Genomic DNA, 19,371 nt, shown 5'->3' with positions numbered 1-19,371 from the left:
CCAGGTGTGATAAAAAGTTTTGACAGACTAAGTTTGGGGGGGGCCGAACTAAATAAGATGAATTTTTAATAGAGTCAAATACAAAGCTTTATAACTGAGTTCAAAAACCAGCTTTACAAGTATAAATTAAATAAGTTAAATAATAACTGGTCTTGAGAGTTTGGTAAGCTCACTGTGAGTCAGTACTATGATGAGTCAGCCAAAACAAAATAGATATAAAAGTGATCTTGAACAGCACTGAGACTATTGCATCTTTGGGAATGAAGAGATAATCATCCTACACTGCCCTGGTCAGACCACATGTGAAGTATTGTGTTAAATTTCTGACACAATTGTTCAGGAAGAACACGGATAAGATGGAGCCAGTGGGAGAGGGGTCAGACTTGTGGACTCCAGGTCAAGTGCCAAAACTATGAAACCATATTAAAATGTGACTGAGAAATGTTTAACAAAATAAAAAGAAACACAATACACATAGATAATGTTAATCTGGAAGAGTAAATGAATAGGTGTCCTGCAAGGATACATTTGTATTGGAATTTAATCCCACTCCAGGGGATGGAGGCAAGGATGCTGAAGCTCCTTGAGTCTGTGCCATATGAAGACTGGATGAAGAAATGAGGCTATTTAGCATGGAGGAAAGAAGGAAGAAAGAAGGAACAAAGAAGGCACGAAAGCTGTTTTCCAGTATTTAAAAGGTTGTCACATATGGGATTAAATTTGCTTCCCAGAAGAAAGAAATGGAAGCAATGAGTAGAAGTTGAATAATAACCAATCTAGCCTTGATGTAAGGAAAACATCTGTCCAAAGCTGTCCCAAAATAGAATGGTTTATCTCAGAGAAAGTTAATGTGTTCCCCCTCTTTGTATATTTTTTTAAATTTTTATTTAATAATTACTTTATATTGACACTCGTTTCTGTTCCGATTTTTTTTTCCCTCCCTCCCTCCACCCCCTCCCCTAGATGGCAAGCAGTCCTTTATATGTTGGATATGTTGCAGTATATCCTAGATACAATATATGTTTGCAGAACCGAACAGTTCTCTTGTTGCATAGGGAGAATTGGATTCAGAAGGTATAAATAACCCAGGAAGAAAAACAAAAATGCAGATAGTTCACTTTCGTTTCCCAGTGTTCTTTCTTTGGGTGTAGCTGCTTTTGTCCGTCATTTACTCTTTGTATATTTTCAAGCAGAGTCTGGATAACCACTTAAGAGGATATGTTGTAGTGGAAATTCTTTTTCATGAATTGCTTAGACAAGAAGACCACTGAAGGTCTTCCACACCAAAATTCTGTGATTCAGATCAAGTGGGATTTGCAAGTACTCTTGAAATCAAGATTTATATACACAATTAATGCAGACAGATTTAGTTAGGAGCAGCTTCAAATGATAAGGCAAAGGAAAAAGAAAAAAACAAAACATCTTTTAAAAGTGCTTTTCATGTGCCAGACACTGTGTAAAGCACCAGGGATGAAAATGCAACAACAACAACAAAAAAAGATGTTCTCTACTCTCAAAAATAAGTAATGGGATAGAGAAATGGGTGACAGAGGAAAGATACCTACAATGAATTCATAGTATCACAGTTGGGAAAGTGAGAAATAAAATGGAGGGGAATTTTGATTGGCTAATTGGAAATAGAATTTGACTTGTAGGGAAGTAATACCTCCTTAGTCCAGTTAGCTATTTCTAAATACTGACATGTCTTGATTGGGTTCTCTCTGTTGGATTAGACAGAAGGGCAGATCAATCTCCATCCAGAGCATTTTCCATTTTAAATTTTAAGTTCTATTAAGCATATCATTGCTTTGTACCACAGACCTTTATCCTACAAAGGATTGCAATAAAAGTCACATGAACTGATACAGCAGTATTCTTTGATTCACTTGATAGGTATATTTTGATGTAAAGGTAATTTGATAAAAAATAAACCAAGTGAGACAATAAAGCCCATGGATAAAGCATTTTGTGATTTTTTTTTAATTAAAAGCGGGGAAAAAAGCAGAATAACAAACAGCAAAAAAAAAAAAAAAAAAAAAAAAAAAAAAAAAAAAGCATGTGTGTGTGGTTGTTTTTTTTTTTTTAAAGCTTACAGCCATCCCTAGAACATTTAAATACTGAAACCTTCAATTTGTTCCAATAATTCCTATACAGCTATATAGGGTGAAAAAGGTTAATGATAGAATTTTTTTAAAGTATGTTCCATTGAGTATAAATGGCAGATCTGACAGTTAAAATGAAAATTGTTCCAGAAGAAACTTTAGTCAAACTAATTATTTGAGATGTTATAAGGATGTATAATTATATTCTTCACCTTTTTAAAAAAAAGTTTTATTACAAATGTGCTTTTAAAGAACAAGCAGAGAAATAAAAGCTGTAATTGTTCTTAATTATAGCTAACTGTAATTGCACTCAATTGCAATATGCTGAATATCACCAATGGCTAAAGAAATCCTGGCATACATACAGTGCACACACATTCATGAGATGAGGTATAGTTTTATGAGTGTTCTGTTATTATAATTTAGTTCTTTTACTTTTGATTCCATTTCCGTTGATTTGATGTAGAATTTTTCTAATGACTGTAGATACATAATTGTCATGTGTGGATGTTCTGAACTTTGTAGGTTTTACTTGGTATTGGTTTAGTTTGCCCTGCAAAAGACATTTTCAAGGTTGTTAAATGAGAAATTTGGAAGTGACTCAAAATAAATGAATATATCAATATTTGTTTTTGACTTTTAAAAAACTTTCATTGATGTCTTTTGTTTTTACATTATTTTAATTTCCAAATATATTCCTCCCTGCTCTCCTTCCCAACAAGTTACTTCTAACAAAAAATTAAAATTAAAAGAGAAAGACAGATGGGGGAAGGATGTCAACAAATTTCTTGATTGATCAACAAATCAATCATGTATATGCAGATTGGTGTCAATAATCTATCTCTTACAGCAATAAAATTCTATGGCATCACATTTTACCTGCTTGATTTGATAGCTATAGTTTTTACAATAGCTAAATGTCAAAAATAAATAAATAAATAAATCTTCTCTCTCTTATCTCCCACTCCCACCCCCATTTCAGCAGAAAATATCAAGACACTAAAAAACAAGGGTTAGAGGATTTTGCTCTTCACCTAAATTTCAGATTTTATCACATAGTTTGGATGACCTGGTCAGAAGGAAAAATAATAATTGAACTCACCTATATTAATTAATTTTCCTCGTATTAAATGATCTTGTATTTTTAGAAGAATGAGGGAAGGAAAAACAATTATAATTTATAGCAGATAATTTATATCAGGAATTCTGTCCTAAGGCCTGGCAGATCAGGATGGGTGGAAGAGTTTTTGGCAAACAGAAATCAATCAACCTTCTCCTGGATCTTAAGATCCTACAAATACCAACTTTAAGGGTCCCATATTCTCTGATAGAAGAACTCCCGAAAGAATAGGGAAGAATTCAGGAAGTATTTCCAGGATGTAGCTATCACTGACTTTGTGTTCTCTATGCATAAGAAAGACTTCAAGTTACTCTCCCAACAGCCCTTAGGATATACATAAGATGGAAGAGCACTTCTTATCCTAACTTCTCAATCTTCTGCAAACTGATTTCCAGCCTCATCATTGAACTAAAATTGCTCTCTCCAAAGTTACCAATGATCTCTTAATTGCCCACTTAATGCCCCTCAATCTTCATTTTTTTTGATCTTTCCCCTGCTTTTGACACTGTTCATCATCTCTTCTATTATAGGTTGACCAAATTTCTCAGAACTATATTGCAATCATAAAGCAGTTGTGATTGTCTTTCTTGTTCATCTTCCTTCCAATACAATTAGTTTGAAAGCTATACTATAAGGGGCAATTCAAAAACTCCAACCTTGACGGCCTTCTTAGATTTCCTTACTTTTTATTTTTTTTTTATATGTTGCTCATAGTGGAGAGAGAGAAAATAGTTTAACAAAATTAACATGAAGTTTTCTACATCCATAGTATCCAGTTCTCCAGTAAATTAGGACAGTAAACTAGTATTTTATATATATATATGTATGTATATATGTATATATATGTATGTATATATATAAATGTATATATATAACCTAATAATCTATATCTTTTTATTTACAAAACATATGCAGGGGTAATTTTTCAACATTGACCCTTGCAAAACCTTCTGTTCCAAATTTTCACCTCCCTTCCTCCACCTCCTCCCCTAAACGGCAGGTATTCCAATACATGTTAAAATGTATGCTAAATCCAATATATGTATACATATTTATACAGTTATCTTGCTTCACAAGAAAAATCAGATCTAGAAAGAAAAAAAAAACCTGGGAAGGAAAATAAAAATGCAGGCAAACAACAGAAAGAGTGAAAATGCTATGTTGTGGTCCACACTCATTACTGAACAATTGGAATTGGTCTGAATCAATTCATTATTGAAGAGAACCATGGAGGACATGTATTTTCTTTTTTTTTTCCCTTTAGGACAACCTTCATTATTAAATTCATGCAGAAATAAGTTTCATTTTGGTATTATTATTGTTCTTTACATTGCTGAACAAATTGTGTATTTTGCTTTCCATGAATTCTTCATCTCCATCACATTTTTTTCCTGAGGCATTTGGGGCACACAGCTAGGAAGTATTAAATTTCTGAAGTCAGAATTGAACTCCTGACTTCAGGACCAGTGCTCTGTCCCTTGCACTCCATCTAGCTGCCTCATATTCATTACTTCTTACAACACAGTCAGTAATCATTCAGTAAGCACTTACTATGTGCCAGGATAGATAGATAGATAGATAGATAGATAGATAGATAGATAGATAGATAGATATGTATGTGTGTGTGTGTATATATATATATAATATGTACTGTACAGATGAAAAGTAATCTTAGAGGAAAAGGAGTGGGGGGAAGGGAGAGGTGCTGAGAAGGTATAATCTGAGCTGAGTCTTAAAGGAAGCCAGGGAAGTGAGGAGGTGGAGTTGGGAATGAAAGCATTCAAGACATGGAGGACAGACAGTACAAAGAAGCAGGGATGGAGTGTTGGGTGTGATGAGCTGTGGATAGGTAGTGAGGGCCAGGGTAGCACTTAGTGTGTGAAGAGCAACTACAAGAGAACAGTATCATGAAAATCTAGAGAGGAAAACACAGTGAACAGTGTCAAAAGCAGTAGAAAGATTAAATAGGATGAAGATGGAAGGCCATTAGATTGGCAATGAAGAGATTGTTGGCCACTTTGGAGAAAGCAATTTTGGTTCAATGATGTGTTTGGAAACCAGATTGCAGAGGATTGGGAAGTTAGGATAGGAAATGGAGAAACGTGGTAGACATGACTTTTTAGAGGATTTTAGTTTAGAAAAGGAATAAGGATGTAATACTAGAGGAAGTGAGGATGATAGAATTGAGTGAAGGGTTCTCCTTAAAATCTATTTGAATGTGGTATATTGGGGAATAAAGCACTGCATTTGGAATCTGGAGAAATGGATTCTGCACCTAACTCTCCTACCCTCTCTCTGTGGAGTAAGGTGTTCACCTTCAAGTTTGTTTTCCCCAAACAAAATAGTTTCTTAGGTCTATTAAAATCCTGATTTCCCACATGTCTTTCTATTTGAATTTACATAGTAGAGATTAACCAACAAAGCAGAAGGATTTATAGGTTCTATCTTTCTGGAGTAACCACAACAAATGTGTTCCCAATCCTGGGGAATAAAAGGGAGATTCCTCTCTGTTGCTCAGTCCTATTATTTGTGAAATAGGGCTTTGTGTTTCTACCCTTACCCCCAGGTTTGAACTTACTATTTCTTTATATATGTTTTAGGACAAATAGCAAAGGACAGTAGACTAGTGGGGGGATGAAGTGTGCATTCTTTTTTAAAGGTCAAGTACTCAGACACATATCCCTACCATAACAACTGTCCCATGTTCTGTGGTTTCTCTTATCACAGTTTGTGATGGAAATAGTTTCTTCAACCCACCAATTCTTCATTTCTGCCATAGTATTCTTGTCACTTGCAATATTCGAAAGAAGAAGTAGGTCCATTAGGATGACAAGGAAATGACACATTGTTTTGCAGAAATATCATAACCACAGTCTTTTATAGACCTCAAAATTCCCTAGATGGCAACATGTAAACTTGCAGAGGGATGCTGTCGATTTTGTGGACCAAGGGAGGGAGTAGTGCTATCTTGCAGGTGTCCCTGGGGGTGGGAGTGTGTGGGTGGTATCCAGGCATACTATTTTGGATAGCCATATATTATAAGAAATACACTTAGCATCCATGGAAGGGACCTCTTTGAAGTACTTCATTTTAAAATAGCTGGCTCACCCTTCTTAACTGTTTTAACACAGACAGTTGAATACTATGTAATAAAATATTTTTTCAGGCTTATGTCTGTAATTACATTTAATAATCAACCTTCACAGTCAAGTAACATTAGATGTAAGAATCTCTATCAAACTATGATAAATAGCTCTTTGCAGAATGGTTATATTTGAAGAATCTTTAGAGTTCTCTGAGAGATTTGCCATTTTCTTAATGCAGCTTTAAAACCTTGTTCTCTACCCCTTCTGCCATTCCTCCCCACCAAAATCAAGCTTTGCTCTTTGGCCATCTCCCCTCACCATACTCCCTTCCCCTTCCAATCTCTGAATGTCGCTGGATAAATGAAGCCTAATGTGTCATTTCTAGTACTGCCACAGTCCTCCAGCGCTGGTTACATTTGCCATTGCTAAAATCCAAATAAGTGAGTTTTAATGAGCAGGAATACTTACTAATGGCTGATTGAGGTACTTAGTAATTTATGATATTTAGCTGTGTTGGAATCCCAAAGCTTAAATGGTTTGATGATTAATAGAGATACCTAAGTATGTATTGAAGTAGGCTCACTCTGTTAATGGCCCTGGCTTTGTCGAGGACAGGCTATCCTCTTAGGTGGAGTTCCAAGCAGAAATATGTCAAGATGACATTTATGAAAGAAGGGGGGGGGGGGAAGCTTTCAGAAATACTGAAAGGACAAGAGCACCATTTAAACACTGTCCTTCCTTAAGGACTCTAGGCAGGGTCCAGGTTGATATTTTGCAGGTTTGATAGTCTTATTTCTAAGGCACTTGAGTGCCTTACTTTTATAAGAAAAAGGCTAAAATATCAAAAATAAAGTTTAAACCAAATAAAAAGTCCCCAAAGGGCAAGGACTTGAATTCTACTAAAGGAAATGAGGATCACTGGGAGATAGCCAGGTGGGAAGAATGGATCAAGCATTGAGCTGGGAATTAGGAAACCCTAAATTCAAATCAAACCTCAGATACTTGGTTCTGTCGTTTAACCTCTGTCTGCTGTAGACTCCTCAACTGTAAAATGAGTATAGTAGTAGAACCTACCTCCCAGTTTGTTGTGAGGATCAAATGAAATAATATTTGTAAAACCCCTTGGCCCAGTATCTGGCACAAAGCAAGTATTTAATAGATGTTTATCCCCTTCCTCATCTCAATAAGAATGGGTCTGTGATGGCAATTGTGAAGTTCAAGAACTTTGTTGATGGAAGAAGTTTTGTTTATGAGGGGATTTTTGACCTCTTTGGTGAAAGATGCAACCTAGTCAGTAATCTATTTCTATCAGTAAAGAAAGAATATCGTTTTACAATCTATAGTACTAAAGTCTATGATTTTGTGAGTTTTTAAGTGGCTATCCAGGATCCCACAGTTCATCTAGGTAAGAGATAGACCATTGAGGCTCCAAAGTCAGCTGTTGCTGGTCAGTCATTTTAATTGTGTCCAACTATCCATGACCCCTTTTGGTGATTTTCCCAAAGATACTTGAGTGTTTTGCCATTTTATTCTCCAGATTAATTTTGCAGATGAAGAAACTGAGGCAAATAGGGTTAAGTGACTTGTTCAAGGTCATTTAGCTAATAAGTATCTGAGGGTAGATTCTAATTCAGGAAAATGATTCTTCCTAACTCTAGGCCTGGCATTCTATCCACTGTACCATCTAGCTGCCCTAGTGTAAATCTCAAAATCAGTATGTCCAAAAGAGAGCTCATCATCAAGCTTTGACATTATCTACTCTTCACTTTCCTTACCTCATGTACCCAATCAAGTCATCTGATCCTGTTACTTCTATCTCCAAAACATCTCTCAAAAATGTATCCTTCCTTCCAGTTACATGGTAAACATCCTAATTCAAGACTTTATCACTTCTTAACTGTGCTATTGTGAAAATCTCCTATTCAGTCTCTGCCTCATCTATCCCTGCTTCAAACCATCCTTGAAAGTGATTTTCCCAAAGTTTAAATCTGACTAGGTCACTCCCCTCTTCAACTCAGTAAACTGTACTAGCTCTCTATCATTACTAGGATAAAATGTAAAATACGATTATCATCTGAATCTTTCCATTTAGCTCTTTCCAATCTTAATTCTTTCCTACCTTTCAAGTCTATCTACTCCCCTCGACCATTTCTGTGGTCCAGCCATACTAGCCTACTTTTTCTTTCATATAGCCTGTTACTTCTCCCAATTCTTATCATTTTGTACTGGATATCCCCCTTGTCTGAAATATCCTTAATCCTTACCTCCATTTGCTTTTTGGAATCTTGATTATTTTCAAGTCTCAGCTCATGCTGTACCTTCTAAAGTAGGCATTTACTTCCCCTCCAAGATTATCTTGAAAAGTATTTTATTTGTATGTCTCATATATATATATATATGTGTATATGTGTGTGTGTGTGTGTGTGTGTATGCATGTACTTATTATACACCTAGAGTATATACCTGTATAGATACTTATGTACACATTACCTTTTCTATTTGATTTTGTTTGTTGAGGAGTCTCAAAAGGAGACTTTATGACTTTTGTTTTTGTCTTTTCATAGTACCTTAGCACTTAGCATAATGCTTGGTACATAGTAGGCACTTAAAAGTGTTTATTGATTGGTTGGTCGAGCTATAATATGTATTCCACTAAGTTGATGCATTATAATTGTACCTGGATCAAACTCAAATAATGTCCCTTTCTCAGCATTCCAGGAGTAAGAGTAAAGAAATAATCAGAGTAGAAGATTATTAGCAGAGCTAGAACTCTGCGTCAAGACTAGGGAATATTCTGACTATCTGAAGATAGTATCTAAAGTGAATATGAAGACAAATAGAGCCAGCTAAAAAGGGAAATCCCCCGTAAGGGATAGGAACAGAAGAAGGAACTAGATCAAAATGTAGTTAAAGACTATATTTCTTTAATAAAGAAATCAGGAGAGGTCCATAATTAAGAATTTGTGAGTCAGAAGTAATATTTGGATATTGTAGGATGGAGTCTAGCTCTGGAAAAGAACAAAATCTAATGTGCTGATTGTCAAGTTGGCATAAAGTAGAATGAAGAGGATAAAATATAGCACAGTAGAGTAAAGGAGGCTGACAACTTATGATGACAAAGTAATACAAGAATTGTCAGCAATGAATACTGAAGTCTACAAGGGTCTGATAATCTTATGGTGGAGAAGAAGACCATGAATAGATACTTAAATAATAGGGGGAATTCAGAGGGTAAATAGGAAGTCCATAGTACAGCAAAAAGGATTAAGAAAGACTGGTTACAGTTTTCTAGAGTTGATGAAGTTGACTTGTAGGATCACTCAATGAAGTCATCAATTCTAACTTCATTTCTCACTTTCCTTCATTTCCATTTCTATTGCATCCACATTGGTCTCAGTTCTCATCTTTTATTTTGAAGGTTATTAAAATAACTTTCTAATTGGTCTTCCTGACTCCAGTTTATCTTTTCTCCAATCTGTCCTTCATATCTAATACCATGTAATTCATATGTTCTAATGCATCCCTTTGATGAATTCTACATTTGAGCCAAATCTCATGTTCTCATCCTGCCCTTTCCCAGTTGTAGAGACAGTGTAGTGGAGCAGAAAGTGTCTCAGATCTGGAATTAGAGTGAGTTTAATTCCCAACTCTTTTCTTTGCTAGTTTTGTGACCTTGAGGAAGTCGTTTAAATGTCCCTTTTAGCTCTAAACCCATGATCTATCCCCTGTACTTTTGTTCATAATATACCCTATACATGGCATGTAGGATGACTACGAAAGGGCCACTCGATGCAATCATCAATTCTAACTTCATTTCTCACCTCTTTCCTTGATTTCCATTTCTATTATATCCACATTGATCTCAGTTCTCATTTTTTATTTTGAAGATTATTAAAAAAACTTTCTAATTGTTCTTCCTGACTCCAGTGTATCTTTTCTCCAACCTGTCCTTCATATCTGATACCATGTAAGTCATATGTTCTAATGCATTCCTTTGATGAATTCTATATTTGAGCCAAATCCCACTGTTCTCATCCTACCCATTCCCAGTTGTAGAGACACTATAGTGTAATAGAAAGTGTCTTAGATCTAGAATGAGAGTGAGTTCAATTGCTAGTTCTGTAACCTTAAAGAAGTCATTTAACTCCTTTTGACCTCAATATCATTGTCTATAAAATAAGGGGATAGTCCTAATTAACTTTTAAATGTCCTTTGTAGCTTTAAACCCAGGATCTATCCCTGTACTTTTATTCACAATATACACTATCTATGGCATGAACTCTCATCTCTTCCTATTGAAGATTCTCTTTTTCTTCAAAGCCTAACTCAAATACTAACACTCTTTGAAGTGTTCCCAGGCTTTTCAACACCTTTTCTGAAAGTTATTTCTCCTTTTTCAACTTTCTTATGATATTTTGCCTCAAACTTGGCATTTACATTTATCATATTATCCCTCATGTCATGATCTCTTTGTGTTTGTCTCTCCTTCTATTCCTAACATTAGATCACATTGAGAATAAGCCCTGTGTTAGATACATTTACGGCACCTAGCAGGGTGCTTTACACAAAATATAGGCTTATTAAATGTTGACTTAAAGATTTGATTATTTATCAAAGTGAAAAGCAATCAAGTCAAGTCAACTAGCTTGATCACCTACTATGTGCCAGGCACAGTGCTAAGCTCTGGGGAGAGAAAGAAAGAATAAAAGTAATGCAGTCCTTATTCCCAAGGACCTCACAATCTAATGGAGAATATAACATACAAACAACTGTAGAAAGATGGATATATACATAGACATAGATATTTGTATAGATATTGGCATCCCTATCTATTCACAAATGTCTTTCTATACATATGTATAAGTATTACAAAAACTATATATGTATTTAATACAACTATATATCATGCAAACAACTAAATACAACTATTTTATATATATATTCTATTTATGTGCAGCTATATAGATATATAGTATATCATATTATTATTTATTATATAATATAATAATATATTAATATATTGCTGTATATAATAATATATTAATATATAGCTATATATATAGATAATATGCAATACATAGAATTATATAGGATATATATTCTATATATAGAATCATATCATATAGCATAACATATTCTATATAATAATACAGGATATACAATATATATTATTTATATATAGAATGTATAATATAGAATTACATAGAATATAAATTTTATTTATTTATTCTATAGAATATATATTCACCATTATATATGTGTGTATGTATAGATAGACAAATAGAGATAGATAAGCTCAAGGGAATGATGTTAGAATTAAAGTAGAACAGAAAAGGCTGGATTTTAGTCAAGATTTGAATGAGTACGGGAAACAAGCAAAAATAAAGAAGGTGAGAATTCTGGGGATGGGAAACAGCCAAGGAAAATGGAGTGAGTTGAGAAATGGCATGTCCTATGTGAGAAACAGCAAGGAGAGGACAGTGTCAGTAGAATGCAGAATACTTAAAGTGGAATCTAATGTAAGAAGAAGTCAGAGTAAGTAGTATTAGGCAAGATAGATGGATGGATAGACATGTGCATATGTAAGTATATGTATACATATATACTTATATAATAATGCATATGCATATGTGTTTGTGAGAGAGAGAAAGAGATGGAGGGTGGAGAGAGAGAGAAAGGGAAAAAGAGAGAGAGAGAGAGAGAGAGAGAGAGAGAGAGAGAGAGAGAGAGAGAGAGAGAAAGAGAGAGAGAGAGAAGGAGAAAAGTGAAATGAATAAGGGCTAGAATAAGGGCTAGACTGGTGAAGGATTAAGGAAGAAACCAGTACTATACGGGAACCATGATGCCCCAGGCTCACCTTTCTAGAAAACTATTTGTTATCAGTGCTTTAAATTCCAAAAAGTTAAAGTTCACCCTATAAGAAAAATGTGACTGTCCTGAAGTAGCATATTGATTAGCAACAATACATTTATACTTTGTCATCTTCTCTATATAAGATTACAGATTTATTAGAAATAGGTCCAGCTTTGAGGCCTATAATTTGCCAATGTTGGGCAAAAAGGGAAAAGCATTAAACTGGAACAATTCTGCCTGACTTTAGTGTTTTCACCCTGAATTAAAAACATGGAATTACTTATTCTTTTACAGTATATCATATCACTCAAAGGGCAGGTAATGAAGATGAAAAGTATTTTAACACTTCTTTTGAGTCTTTGCACTTTCATAAAGATCCAGAGGTATATACTTAGGCAAACTTTGCAGGTCTTAAAAAATATTTATCACGATGACACACAATTAGCATGTCAGCTCATGTCCTGTTTTATCATTGTCAGCTAAATTTGGAGCCTGGCAAGCTGCACAGAAATAGATTATGTGCACTTGCTTCAACACTTCCTAAAAAAAGAAGTGTTTGCATAGTTCAGGAGTTGTGAAGAACAGACAGAGGGGAGGGGTTTTATTTCAGACACATGATAAAAGCTGCTTATCACTTTTGTGCATTAACACTTTACTCATATATTTTGAATTAAAAGTCCCATTTGACTAAAGGAACCCTAAATATTTTATGGAGAATCTTTGTAAGTACATATATGGACCTGTGTCTATTCCAAAATACTCTTTTTTTTCCTTCTTTAGTTAAAATTTTTAGAGCATTTTATATTTTTGAGAGGTTTACTACAGAGAGCAATATATTTACCTCAGGAACTGAAAGTGTTATTATCTCTATTTTATAGATAAGTACATTGAGACTCAGAGATATTAAGTGATTTGCTCAAAGTCACACACCCAGTAAAAGTATGAGGAAGGTTTTGTCTGACTCAAGATTACTTTTTGCTATATTGTGCTACCTCCCTTATGACATCCTTGAGTCAAAATGTAATATCATAATACCTTGGAAGTCTAAGGTCCCAAGAGAAAAAAAAAAAGCTATCCAAAGTCAATGAGCAAATTCATGGCACAATGATAATGATGACTCCACATTTCCTAATATTTTAAAATATTTTTTAACTACTGAACTATCTTTCCTCTTTTAGAATTTTTAAAAATGTATTCATCCATTCATTCAGTTACTATTGAGTTAAGTGAGCTGGATACTAACTAAGTCCTAAAAGGGGGGGGGTGGGCAAAAGAAGGAGGAGAAGGCAGAGGAGAAAAAGAGAGAAGGAGGAAGAAAGGAGGGAGGGAGGAAGCAAGGAAAGAAGGAGGGAGGGAAGGAAGAAAGGAGGGAAGAAAGGAAGGAGGGAAGAAAGGAAGGAAGGAAGAATGGAGGGAAAGAAGGAGGGAAGGGAGACAGAAAAAAGAAAGAAAGAAACCACTAGCATTTTTGTATTCATTAAAAATAAATTTAATTAAGCTGAATTAGCCTTATGGGGACAAAGAAATAACTGTTACTTGACAAAGTAGCTAACCCAGTGTCTGATACATTCTTGAATTGAATTGAATAGAAAATGATTATTTCTGGGAAGTCCAACACAGGGTCATCTTTGAGAAAGAATGGGAGGGAACAGATGTTTTTTGTCGGGCTAATACAAGCAGTCACTTTACTTCATGAAACTGCACATTTTAGGGCTTTGATAATCCCAAAGTAGAATTTATTAATTAATGCTTGCAAATAATTTGTGCTTCTATTAAAAAATTGGTCTTTAACTGAAGAAATATATTTTTTTCTTTACTTCTCTTTTTAAAAATTCTATTAGATTCCAGATCTTCAGATCATGGGATCAAAGATCTATAGCTAGAGAAGACCTTAGCTCTAATTCCAACTTTATAATTGGGGAAAGTAAGTCCCTAGGAGTTGTATCATGCCCAAGGTGACATCGTGAATAGTAACAGAGGTAGATTTTGAACCCAAATCCTCTGGCCTCACAGTCAGTAAAACCTATTTCCTTTCTAATAAGCACTATTCTTACAGAAGATACTTGTTTTATAGCCAAAGGATTTTTTCTAAAACCTCTAAAACAAAAGAAAAAAAAATCAAACTAGTTTAGAGGTAACCCTAATTCTTTCACACCTTCATTCATTCAGTGAAGATCCTTTAGATTCTTATTTCCTGTCTATCCTCAAACCTGCATGCTCTTATGCTCCACTTTCTACCTCTGCCCTTAATACGTGTTCCTACTCTAGGCATCTGTTTGGTGAATACTCACTTTATCACACTGCACCCAGACCTACCCCTACCATGCTATCTCCCAATCATTTTTGTGCTATGAAAATTACTCCATACATAGCCTCCTCTTTCCTATCATCTGTTTTACAGTTCTTGCTCTGGGAACAATAATCAAAGTAACCCTATTCTTAGTGGAAAGTGTGTGCCAACTAATTTTTCTATAATTCCATTTCTATAACACCATCTCTCTTACTTCTTCTTTCTCTGTCCAAAACACTATTTCCTGGGCACAACCTCCTCTGTCCAACTATCGCTCTCTTTTATGTATTGTCTTCCCCTTTTTTAAGAGCAAGAACTGTTTGGCTTACTTTTACTTATATTTGGCACTTAACATAATGCTTGGTATATAGCAAGCACTTAATAAATGCTTTTTCATTTATTCATTCATAGCACTGTACTACATCCTGAGAAGACAGAGTACCATAGGGATCATAGATGTTGAACTAAAAATGGATCTTAGAGATCATCTAGTCCAATACTATCATTTTACAGATGAACCAAGGTCCAAGATCATTGTGATTTTGTTGGAGTTATAAAGTTTGTGAGTGTCTGAAATTCTTCTTGTTGCTGTTCATTCATTTCTTATACTTCATGACTCCATTTGGGGTTTTCTGAGCAAAGACACTGGAATGGTATGCCATGTCCTTCAGCTTATTTTATAGATGAGGAAACTAAGGCCAATAGGATTGTGTGACTTGGGCAGGATCACACAGCTAGCAAGTATCTGAGGGTGTATTTGAACTCAGAAAGATTGGTCCTCCTGACTTTAAGCACTCTATCCACTCTGACATCTAGCTACCCAGGTTATTCCTGATTCCAAATCTAATAGTCCATTTCCTTTGCCATGCTACCTCTCAAAAAGGAGATTTGGAAGTCAACACAATCAATCCTTATTTTGTTAACAGGGAAACTGTGGCTCAGAGAAACTCAAAAGACTTATCCAAAGTGACAAAGTTGGTAATTGAAAGAACCCGACTTGAACCCCAATTCTCTTATTCCAAAGCTTCAAAGACAATATAGTCTAGCTGGAAAGACAAGATATAGACATGAAAAATTAAATAACAGCATGATAGCAATGAAAAAGATGTTACAAAGGAGTATATGTGAAATGAGTAGCTTAGATAGTAAGTGCTTTAGTAGTTAAAAAGAAGTAGAGATCTCTAAGGACATGGCAGTCAAGGAATATTTCATGAAGAATGCAAGCTTGATCTTGAGCTGATCTTAAAAGATAAGTTTCTCTTCTGACTCTTCATTTCTAATTTGATCTCATATAGAATTGGTAAGACAAGTTAAGGAATGTTGATCTAAAGGGTCTTTCCTCATCTCTCAGAAAGCTTTTATTTAGCCTACATGGCAACTTGTTTTAAAATCTGTGTTTAACCTTTCCTCCTCCTGGGCTTCCCTGTTTCCAACCTTATCAAGAAGATCCTGTCTCTACAGGTGATATTCCATATCAGCATGAAACCTTCCCAAGTTATTTCTGAAACCTGCCCCTGGTCATTTCTTATTAATGTGATATTGAACCATTAATTGCTGAATGTTCTTGACTGTCATTGGAATCATCAGACACTGACTTCTGTAATTACTGGTATTAAGAAGTTATAGCAATGAGATGGGCATCCAATAACACTATGAAAAAAATTAGATTTTGTGTTTAAAGCCATGACTTCATAAATTGCAGTTGACGGTAGCTATAAACATGAAGAAATCCTCCCTAGTGAGCAAGATCTTTGAATGTTTTTTTGAAAGAGAACACGTGTGATTTTGTTGGATACTGAAAAATATCCAAAAGGTGCTGGCTTTTACATCTTTTCTCTCCCTTTTTTCTCTATAATACACACTCTCAGTGGACATTCTTTAAACCTAGTGAAGTCCTAGAACCAAGCAATGGCATATATTTTTCATAATATCTGTTTAAAAAGTAGCATTTTTATATTTATAGAAACTAATTGGCCATTTACATATATGATATACCACTCTATATCCCATGTACAAGTGATGCTATTCTGATTAAAACAAACAAACAAAAAAAACTTACCTGTCATTTCTTCAGCATAAGGAGCCCCTGCAGTTGAATCCCCAAAATGCATTTTGATTCCTTCCCTGAAACTTACAATTTCAAGGAGTTTCCTGGGGGCACTGAGAAGCTAGTGACTAGCTCAGGCCTCGTAGCCAGCATGTGGCAGAGACAGGACCTGAACCCAGATCTTATCTAGTATGCCATAAAGCCATACTTTTAAGTCTATTAAATAATTGTTTTCCCCCCAATGTTTTATTTTCTGAAAAGATTCATTTTGTTTTCTCATAAGGGGCAATTCCCAATTGCCAACAAACATTCAAGCCACTAAGTTTCATTTTCCCTGGGGGAAAAAGATAATATTTCATTCTACTTTTGTGTTTTATGGAATGTTAACAAGAAGGGAGTTTGTGTGCTTTCTCTGTATTTTTTCTTTAGAACTTTTACTTTTTTCAAGAAGCAAGCATGTATTTTCTCTCCCGCTTTGCTCTTCCCCTCCCCTATTGAAAACAAGAAGAAAAACAAAAACCTTATATACAAGAGAAAAAAAAATCGCATTGACTATGTCCAAAAATGTATATTACATTCTGGTAAAAACAGAATCCATTGAATTTAACTCAAGTACAGTTTTTTTATTGTCTTTCTTTGGATAATTATAATAATTACATTCATTGTTCTTTTCAGTTTTTTTTTTTCCACTGTGAAGGATTCCATACATTCCTTTTCATGTTTTTCTGAATTCTTCTTATATGTTACATTTCATAGTTTGTTCAGTCAAACTCATCAAATTGTATTGCATAGACATGTATTTTGGTCATACATTTTGTTTCTAGTCTCTTTTATCACAAATGATGATATTATAAATATTTATATATCTATGAGTTTTCTTTCCCTTATTGTCAAGCCAAAATGTTAAAACACACACATACTTTATATCATATGTACACACACATACTATATATCATACATATATATTTTACATATACATATGTGTATATAAATTATATATGTATAATTATACATAATCTATTATACATATATCTATAATAGAAATCACCAATGAAAATAATGCCCCTACCAGCATAAATCAATACCTATTATGTATCTTTTAAGCCTTAAGATGGCATTTTTCAAAACTTATGCTAGGATACATTTCATTAGTTGTGTCTCAGATTGTATGGTATTATAAAACATGCACAAATTACCAGTGTGCTTAGATTTGTCACAACATAGAATAATACTATGCTATGAACAAAACAAAATAAAAACTTTAAGAACTACTCTTGGTTCTTAATGCACACAGTATGCACATAGAAGCAAAACTTGAGCCCAATTATCATGGTTCGAGGCCAGATCTTTTCCCCCCAAGCCAAACTGACTATACAGCTGTGCTTGTGTCTCTCTTTCTCTCTATCTGTAGCTATACATCTTTTTCTGGACTTATAATGTAGCTATACAATTCCAAAGTATATAAGCGTTTTGGATAATCTAGTAATTCCTCTTATATTATTGTTTGTTTGTTTTATTTTGATATGTGTGTATGTGGGGGGGGGGAGTATTTTGTTTTCCTTGTTACTTGGTTAATATATGAAACTCTTACTAAGGAAATTTCCCCCACCATTGTATAGAAGTAGTTTTTCTACAATATATCAATGAACAAGCATTTATTAAGCAACTTCTTAGTGCCAGGAATCATGCTAGGTATTGGAGATAAAAAAGACAAAAATGAAACTCTTCTCACTCTCAAGGATGTTTTCAGAGGAGAAAACTTAGGTGTAGATAAGATTATTCAAAATAATGTATGTTTATCCTGAAATTATTATAAATTAAACAAATTATTGAGGAAGCATCAGCACCTGGGAGAAGAGGTTTCATCTAAAGAATGTTGCTTAGAGAATAGCCAGTACAAAGGTATGGAGACTCTTGATTAGGTACTTTGTTGAAGAAATGACAAGGAAGTTGTGTTCAAACTCGAGGAGAGGGAAAGGAAGTAGTATATAATAATGGGGTCAGGTATGTGGCACAGAGGATAGAGCTGTGGACCAAAATCAGGGACAACTGAGTCCAAATTTGGCTTTAGATCCTTATTAGCTGTTTGTGACACTGGGCAAGTCACTTAATTTCTGTCTACTTTTGTTTCCTGAACTATAAAATGAGAACAATAGTAGCACAGAATTGTAAAAATCAAATAAGTTAATAATTGTAAAGTGCTTGGCACATAATAGACACTTAAATGCTTATTCCATTCCTTCTTCTATTCTTTTATCTTCCTTTCCCTTCCCTTCCTTAATGAGGTTGGAAAGGTAGATTACACCGAGGTTGTAAATGGCTTTAAAAGTTAAGTAGAGAAGATTATATTTGATCACAGAGACAGTAGGGCACGATTAGAATTTATTGGAGTTACATATACGGACTTTTACTTCAGGAAAATAACTTCTTCAGTTCTATAGAGGCTGGATTGGAAAATGGAGAGACTTGAAGTTGGGAAATAAATTATGAGACCCTACACATATAGTAGTTCAAGCAAAAGGTGATAAGGATCTGAATTGAAGTGGTAGCTACCTATGTGAACAAAGAAAAGGGGACATATTCAAAAGGTACTGTGGTGGTAGACATGACCATATTAGTATATAGGGTATGGAGGTTGAGAACCTGGGAGATTGGTAGGAGTGAGCCTCTAACAGAAAGAGGAATTTCTGAAAAAAAAAGTAGAATTTAGTGAAAAAAAAAATGATAAATGAGTTTAATTTGGGACATGTTGCATTTGAAACTTCTATTCAACATTCAGTTTTAAATAGCTAATAGGCAGTTTGAGAGTCTCATCTGTAGCTCAGAAGAAAGACTGGAACTAAATATATACATTTAAACTTCATCTGTTTAGA

General features: G+C 34.6%; 1 protein-coding gene across 9 annotated transcripts in view; it reads left to right on the top strand.

The window, feature by feature from the left end:
* The window catches only part of CELF2 (CUGBP Elav-like family member 2), a 974,186-nt gene that overhangs the window by 476,130 nt on the left and 478,685 nt on the right, over nucleotides 1-19,371 (top strand). The gene's annotated exons all lie outside the window — the stretch shown is intronic.

This window comes from Antechinus flavipes, chromosome 5, assembly GCF_016432865.1.
Source record: "Antechinus flavipes isolate AdamAnt ecotype Samford, QLD, Australia chromosome 5, AdamAnt_v2, whole genome shotgun sequence".
Lineage (NCBI taxonomy): Eukaryota > Metazoa > Chordata > Mammalia > Dasyuromorphia > Dasyuridae > Antechinus > Antechinus flavipes.
The sequence above is the reverse complement of the archived record's forward strand: the minus strand, read 5'-3'. Positions and strand labels throughout refer to the sequence as shown.